Source organism: Ostrea edulis, chromosome 10 (genome assembly GCF_947568905.1).
Source record: "Ostrea edulis chromosome 10, xbOstEdul1.1, whole genome shotgun sequence".
In the NCBI taxonomy this organism is placed as follows: Eukaryota; Metazoa; Mollusca; class Bivalvia; order Ostreida; family Ostreidae; genus Ostrea; species Ostrea edulis.
Genome location: NC_079173.1, coordinates 35287565 through 35296839, shown reverse-complemented (window position 1 = coordinate 35296839; position 9275 = coordinate 35287565). Strand labels below are relative to the sequence as shown.

At 33.6% G+C, this 9275-nt stretch overlaps 1 long non-coding RNA gene across 1 annotated transcript; it reads right to left on the bottom strand.

Moving 5' to 3' along the window:
- Positions 1–4880: 4880 nt before the first annotated feature.
- Positions 4881–9061, bottom strand: LOC125666222 (uncharacterized). The gene is made up of 3 exons (XR_007366595.2): positions 8981–9061; positions 5156–5242; positions 4881–4982 (listed from the first exon to the last, which is right to left on the bottom strand). It is a non-coding gene; the product is annotated as an uncharacterized LOC125666222 (long non-coding RNA).
- Between the last annotated feature and the right edge of the window lie 214 nt (positions 9062–9275).

Below are 9275 nucleotides of genomic sequence, written 5' to 3'. Positions count from 1 at the left end.
TCAAGCTCACTTGAGTTACTTGACCTTGATACCAATTTGTAGATTCCGTCATCCTTTCAGTATTTCTGAAAATACCATCTCTTTATCAGATCTAGTTCTTAAGTAATACCAATTTTATTCCAAGGTCAGAGGTCAAGGTTACTAGAGTTACTTGACCTTGATATCAGTTTGTAGATTTTATCTTCTTGTCATTAATGAAGGTCCCATATCTCTATCAATTCAAGTTCTAAAAGTATACGAGTTTGTATGTTCAAGGTTAGAGGTCAAGGTCACTGGAGTCACACTTGACCTTGATACCAATCTCTAGATTTCATTATCCTTTCATCATTTCTGAAGACCCCATGTATATATCAGACCTTGTTCTTAAGTAATACCAGTTTTAAGTTCTAAGGTCAAAAATCAAGGTAACTGGAGTCACTTGACCTTGATAGTAGTTTGTAGGTCCTGTCATCCTCTTACCATTTCTGAAGATTCCATGTCGCTATTAGTCCCAGTTTTAAAGTTATAACAGTTTGTATGTTCCAGGTCAAAGGTCAAGTTCACTGGGGTCTCTTGACCTTGATACCAATTTGTGGATCTCATCATCCTTTCATCATTTCTGAAGACCCCATGTCTCTATCAGACCTGTATCTTAAGGATGTACTCTACATCGTCACAATGACTGACTTACTTTTAAAACATGGGTGGAAATATAAATATCAGCAATATTTGTCTATTCATTTAAAAAATTATTGCCTAGCTGAGTAGCACAGTAAATTATCACGTCGACTGTAAATAAAAGGGGAAAAAGCACGTCGACTGTTGAACTGTAGATTACGGGTTCGAGACCAGCAGGGGTTTTAATTTTTTTTTTCACATTGCTTTCTACTAAAACTGCATTTGTTGACTAAATAAAGTATTTGAAAGTTTTCAATTTCAAAATAGTGTTGTACATATCCTCCACTTTTCATCCATATCAAATTTCTCTGATGTAGCATACCTCCTTAAGTAATACTAGTTTTATATTCTAAGGTCAAGGTCACTGGAGTTACTTGACCTTGATACTAATTAGTAGGCTCTGTCATTCTCTATTCATTTCTGAAGACACCAGGACTGTATGTATCAAATTTGTCAAGTTATAGCTGTTGAAATTTGGAATTAATTTTCCCCCATATTGTTCTATGTTAAACCCCACCCCCATTTGATCCCCCTAAAATGTACCATAACCTCCTTCAATCTGAAAACAAAAACATTTCTGCACATCTAGATACATTGGTATATCATATCCTTGACTATCTATTACTTTCATCAACTGGTTACGGAGAACGGTTTCGGACAGTTTTAGGCGCGAGAAAGAAGAGGAAGAAGAACCGAGCAAAAACACACAAGTCTCCACACTTCGTTTGGGAGACTTAATTACCAGTTTATCACGACATGATAGAGGATAGTTTTGTTTTCGTGTAAAAAGCACATTTACTTTCATCAAGATTTTGAATGGACATCAACTTTCAGAAGAAAATATGCGAAAATGGATTATTTATTTTGAAACCAGTAAATAAATGAAAAATGATAATGTTACTGTTGATGAAAAGAAAAAGTTCGTGCAGTGAGGATTCTTTTTTGTTTGTTTTTTTGTTTTTTTTTTTGGTTTTTTGTTTTTTGGTGTCGATAGGAGATTTTGAAACAAATTTTCCTTGAAGATCTACTTTAGGAACGTATTACTCTTAGACTAATATGAATTTGACATGTTTCAAAATGGTGAAAATGTTGGAAAATTAAAACGAATTACTTGTTCGAATTTCAACTCGTGTGGTGTTATCTTCAAAATAAGGTGTGATTTATTATATACCCCTTATGCATTTTAAATCTACATTTATAAGATAGATGTAATCTAAATAAGCAAAAACACAGACATACAGGGAAATTATATTTTGTGTACGCAGTTTTGTTGGTGACGCAGTCAATATTTTCCACAAGAAACATTGCGTTGATGCATTGTGACGTCATCAGTTTCAGAGGATACTGATACGGAATCAGAAAATATCAGTGTGGTGATACGGAAAACCGGATTACACTCTGTGAAATCTACAGTATCGTAAAAAAAAAAAAACACCCACGAAACATTGATGGGTATACAATAAACGGGATGATTTCAGCTTCTCCATTGTCAACTTTCCCTATTGATGTAAAATATTCCATTATCACCTCCATATGGTGTTTATGTCTTTCAACTGATTCGATACGCAAGAACTTGTTGAGTGTATGATCAGTTTCTAATTCGAGGCAGGATACTGACAAACAAATTGATGGTGCAGGGGTTTCAACAGTTTCGTTTAAAGTCAGCATTTCGCAAATTCTATGGTCATCATAACATTCTAATTTGCCGATACAACGTCTGATTGGGTCAAATGCTGTCTAACGTTTCATACCGATTGTTAGACCCTTCTTCTTAGACTGATTTTGATTACCAATAACCCCGCTTACCTGATCAAGATATAGGGCTCACGGCGGGTGTGACCGGTCAAAAGGGGACGCTTACTCCTCCTAGGCGCCTGATCCCACCTCTGGTATATCCAGGAGTCCGTGTTTGCCCAACTCTCTGTTTTGTATTGCTTATAGGATTTATGAGATTGATCACTGTTCTTTAACTTAAAATTCACTTGGTTGGTTAACTTATTTTCTAGTTTTTTCTACCCAACATCTATTAACATATAATAACACGATAATAATTAGATAGTGACAAAGTATTTAATCACACAATACAACTATTACACGTATAAACGGCGGAGTTACCCTCGTCTTTTTAAACATACGCATTGCATCGCCATGCATGTACACGTGGCTTCTTTTCCCGTGTGTTTTCCCCCTGAAAACTCAGCATTTCCTACAGTGTGGGTTCTCTACTTTCAGCCATTAGATTCAATTCCACAGTCATATTATGGTCCATACTCATTTCATAATCAAATAGACGAATATATCACCACATCTTCTAGATGAAATTTGGCATACCTGCACGCAAAGCAAACCTGACCTATCCTAAACACAAAATGTCATTGAGTTTTCAGATAAAAAAATCAATAATACATGATTTAAAATATTTTCTTGAATGATTTCACATTTTACAGGCCTGTAAACAAAAACAACAAATCTTAAAGATTGAAACAAGACATACTGAAAATGTTTATAGTATATCACTGGCAACACATACTGATAATGTTTATAGTATATCACTGGTGGTTAAATCAATTGTAGTTATCTTATTTCTTTGTAGTTTTACAAGTTCTAGCGTGTTCGCAATCTTTCAAAGACATCGATGTGTCATTTCAAATCTTGTCGATTAACAAAATTTTAGAATAACTTAAAACCAGTAGGGAAAGCCGAGGATGTAGGTTATATCAATTAACAACTCGATTCAGATTTAGTTACTATTAAACTGAAGAATGAAAAGGTGAAGATAACAAACAGTGATCAATCTCCTATAAGATATACACAATAGACAGTTGGACAAACACGGGCCCTGGTATATATCAGAGGCGGGATCAGGTACCTAGGAGGAGTAAGCATCCCCAGTCGTTAAGTCAACCCACGCCACGAACCCTACATCTTGATAAGAAAAACGGAGAAATCCGTAGTCAGAATCGGTATTCAAGGACGGCCTTATCAAACACATCAGATAGCATTTGACCCATTGTCAAACTAAAATCTTATCCTATATTGTCATACTCGATGTGACTTTGTCCACTGGAAAGTGGTAAACGTATATTGTGGTTTGGAAACGCCATATGTCAATGAGTTGAAATAGATTATTTTCATCAATTTTAGATAGCCTACCATGGATTTCCATGGTGGGTAAAAATCATTTGATTTACTTACTTCTTGATACATTAACCATTCTTTTCGCCTTTGAAAGTCTACATAGACAACTTCTGTTTTATCTTTATAAAAGATGTACCGCAGGACAGGCTTATACATATGAATGTTAAATCCGCCCGCTTACTCGTTATAGAGTATATACATGACTGGATTTAAGTAACGTCTAATTCAAATTACATTGACCACAGAAAGCTATATTAAATACATGTAGCTCAACATCTGTCGAACAAAAAACATACAAATATGAATACAAATAAGATATCCTTTAAGTACTGTATATGTAGTTTGACAATGCAACCTATCATTGGTTCAAATGCTGTCTGACGTATTTCATACCGATTGTTAGACAGATAACTCCGTTTACCTGATCAAGATATAGGGCTCATGGTGGGTGTGACCGGTCGACAGGAGATGCTTATTCCTCCTAGCACCTGATTCCACCTCTGGCGCGTCCTCACCCGTGTTTGCCCAACTGTCTATTTTGTATTGCTTATCGTATTAATGGGATTGATCACTGTTCGTTATCTTCACCATTCATGTTTCATTATGATGCATTATATTGCCCTTAAACAAAATATTCAATACATTTTGTGGATGGAAATGAAAATTTGAAAAATCAAACATATAAACCAAAACCAAAATACCAAAACCAAAACTCATAATCACAATGAAAAAAGGAAATCAAGGTTACGCTAACACTCAATACCAATGTATAGAAGTTTTGCTATGATATATATATATATATATATATATATATATAATGTATATATATATATATATATATATATATATATATATAGGACACACACACACACACACACACACACACACACACACACACACACACACACACAGAGATATACTTTGTACAAAGCTTGTATGGACTTCTTTCGACAATGTCATTAGAAGGGGATACTTTTCAAGAGAATTGCTCTAATTCTTGTCCTCTCTAGTGATAAAATCTTGTATGTATGAGGTACACTATAATAAGACGAGCAGCTGTACAATGAGGAACGCTACATCATTACTGTGATAAATTTACATAAAGTAAAATATTTAATAATGAAACTATAAGAGAATCAATCGTATGGTCAGGTCCGGATGTGGATAAATCTTTGTCTTTCACAATCCTACAAAACAAAAACATCAGAGATAATAACTACAAAAACATGTTTGATAATCTATGTTTAATGCAATAGCTGTGTAGTATGCACGGGGCACTTAGCATCTTTAATATATATCATTATTGATTAACGAAAAAACTTATAATGTTGATAAAGCTGATAATAAAACTTCCTCATACTTATATTTTGGCTTTGACGTTCTCCTATGGGTCAAAATTCTCTTCTCTTTGATTCCCAGTAGCGAATTGCGTTTTGTACATCTTGTGCTATAAATACAATATGACACAGTGATTATAAATTCATGTCAAATTGCTTTATACTTATATATCCTGCAAGCTAATCTTAACTGATTTTTGCAACACGTGATGAATTTGTTCCTGACAGTTCAAATTGTCTTCTGGAAAATAGGAAACGTTTTAAGAATTCTGAATCGAGGAAAGATTGAGCACAACTCTACAAAATTTCGATAAAGTAATCATTCAGCCCCTTAAGGCTATCAAGAGAAGGTATAGGAGTTGTCTTCTAAAAACATGTGCACGATACAGTTTTATTTTCATAGAAAACGTACAACTATTCTGACAATAACATTATCATTCCAAACTTCGGCTTCTACACCGTCTACTACCCATAGTTATGTAGCAATATCCCATAATCACCTACATAACATTACTGTCTAGTTTTAAAGCGGACCTCAAAACGCATCCTTTAAGATTAGCTTTTAATTAGCAATTTTGTGTGTGAAAAAAACAACAACCTCCAGTTGCTATTTGAACTGTAGTTTGTTATTATACTTATGTCCTTTATATGTATTTAATTATTCCCAAGGGTTGTTTTGAATTGTTTTATAGATTATTAGGGTAATTATATCATTATATTAGCACTATATATTAATAATGATAATTATGCATTTTAATTCTGACACTACGAATATCTTATTCATATGTACACGTATGTTCACATCAATTTCATATTGTCTTTTCTCTCACATTTGTGAAGCGCTTTAGATAATTAATGTTGATAGGGCGCTATATAAATCTTTTAATTACAATTATATATGGTGTTTATGTCTCTCAACTGATTCTATATGCAAAAGCTTGTTCCTCGTATAATCAATTTTTAAATCGAGGTAGCCGACTGAGAAACAAGTTGATAACACAGCGCAGCACAATTAAGGTTCTAGTAAGGAGGCATGTCCTAATCTAATAGAATTGTGTATATGACATCACACATAAACAACAAAAAATCGGAATCCTTCAAAATATCATGAATTAAGATAATTAATGTTCCTAAAATGCACGGAAGTATAGCACTACACAACAACTTAGTATTAAACTTTTTTTTTTTTTTTTTTTTTTTTTTTTTTGTCGTTTATGTAATCTGACACCTTGAGATATAAGGAAAAACTTGATAGCCATGCACTCGTCATTCTGAAGTCATCATGATGCATTCTGACGGTAGTCGGACGTTTCGGCCCAAAGACACGTCGGCCAAAAAGTTGGACACTTCGGCCCAAAAAATTGGACACTTCGGCCCAAATTTTAGAGACATTTCGGCCCAAGACACTTCGGCCCTCATTTTTTTGGTATGAGACACTTCGGTTATTTTAGAACAATGCCTTTCCTATAAGTTCACTGAAATATTTTAAATTTATCCCGTTGGAAAAAGATCAATGCTTTATCTATAGATAAGGAGGCAGATAGGTGGGTCCTACAAATCGATTTATTGTACTCTCAATGCATTACGGTGGGTTTATTAAAGTGAACCAAAGAAATATTAAACTATTTGAAAAGTGCTGCATTCCTAAAAAAAAATTTAAAATATCTTATTTATTTCAAATTAAAATGCATTTAATTGACCGGCAAAAAAATTAACATGTAATACAATATTATTGCAACAATCATCAATCGAAATCGTAGAACTCAGCGGCGTTTTCATAGCTACAGATGTTGTTTAAAACGTTCATGAATTCAAGTCTGAATTTCAACCTTATTATGCCTTTGCAATATCAGAATTCATGGACGACCTCAATATAACAGGTGTATATGATAAAACCACGTGACGCCGAATCACGTGATCAGTCTAAATATAAGATATAATCGTCCTGAATATGTATTTTAGTCCATCATATTTTCATTCAATATCAGTAAAGTTCCAAAATATTCCAGCAGTCGTAATAAATGATGTTTTTCAATTGCATATTTTCGCCGAAATGTCCCTTGGCCACCTTAGGTGCTGCGAAGGGATTGAACAGTCTGATTTAAAGTCAGCATTTAGCTTATTCTATGGTGATCATAATTATCTAGCTTGCCAATACCTATCATTATGTCAAATTCTGTCTGACGCAATTCACACCACTTTTAAGCTGTTCTTTACATACTGATTTTAATCAAGACATAGGACTCACGTCGGGTGTGACCGGTCGTCGGGTAATGCTTATTCCTCCTAGACATCTGATCTTCCGGTATGCCCAGGGGTCCGTGTTTGCCCAACTCTTAATTTTGTATTCCATATAGAAGTTATGAGTTTGATCACTGTTCGTTATCTTGACCTTTACTCATGATTATAAATCGAAATTCGATTTGATTTCTCTTTGTGCAGTTAAGGAGCTAATCGACAATGCGTTTTCTGGGGACCATTTTGTGGTTGATTATTTATGAAATTGATATCCATCAATATAGATTGATTTGCAGCAAGCAAACATTTTAAATTAAACATCAAAGTGGTAAAAAAAATCTTGTATTCTTTATTTTATTTGTTTTCTATGTCCCCGTTTAGATACAATCGTTCATATTACTGGTGTGTGGATATCAATGAGTGTGAATTATGTCTTCATTTGTGTTGGAAAATGTGATCGGCTTAAAACAAATGTTATTGACCGAATGAAGTTGTAATCGTAAACGTTTCATATTGTTTCATATAAGCAACGGATAAATATTCTATGAATCAATGAAAATAAAGAATTACCCACGCAACTCCATACTTGCAGTTTTATCTGATACAAGTTTAAAATTGTATTTATTTCCATTCATTAGTTAAAACTAACAAATTATCAAATAAAATACATAGGTCATCACACTTTTTAAAATGTGAGACGTACATAAACAGAATCATATCACCGTCAGAAAATTGCAATTTTCCTTAAACGGCGTTATTAAAATTCCATACAAACTGGTTATGACGATATAGTAGCATTCATAACAATTTCATGAAACTGTATCTTCACAAAAATATACCATATGTTTGTAAAAATAATAAAGGAAATCTATCGCATAATAGACTCGATAAAGAAATCAATAGAAACAGGGTTATTGCCCCTGGATTCAATATTTTGAAACGTATCATTGATTATTCATCTATAACTTAGATTTTTGAAATATTTTATTTTTAACACGATTTTTTTTTACAATAACTATAGGAAAAGACTCCAATAAAATTGATGTTCCTATCATGCATAAATCTAAATAAATTATTGATTTTGCAAAATCTGATGACATCACAGAAGGGTGGAATTACTTTAAACAGCAAAAAAACCTATCCCCGTTTGGCACACTTGGGTGGTTGGATGTGTGTGTGTGTGTGTGTGTGTGTGTGTGTGTGTGTGTGCATGTATATGTACTTGAGGACAACTGAAATTTAAAAGCTTCTTTATTCATTATTAATGAAAACAAAAGTCCTGAAAAAATTCTTCCCAAGTCTTTCCCTTGCTGTTTTAAAGAAGGGTTCAAGACGCATCTGATCTAACAGAAGACTTAGCAAATAGAGTTTTTGGAAAATGAACAAAAAATAAAGATCAGAAACGAAAATAAAGACAATGATATTAAATCGAACGATTGGATGATGTTGCTATATGACAATAGAATTAACAGTGCATTACATGTATATTCGTTCAAGCAAGTGCATGTAAACCTATGAAACATTTGAAAAAGAATAAAGAATTGAAGTAATTTTTGCAGCAAAGATAAATAGTTATGTTTTAATACATAAAACCAATGTCATGTACTTACGAAACAAACTGATATGCCATGAACGAGGATCCGCCATCAATAATTCCGTTTGAACTCCAATTTCAGAGGTTGAAATGTGACCTAGAATTTAGAACAGAAGTGAACCGCCACGTAAAAATACATTCACAAATACATTTCCCAATAACCTTTGGTTTTCGTTTTGAAAACTGATAGACGCCAACTTGTGTGCTATTTTACTGTACTTACCGCCCGTTACCCTGTGACTTGAGAAGATGTGCTTCTTTACGTAAGTATAACTCTCGGGAAATACACGAAAAACATAATGAGTCTTGAG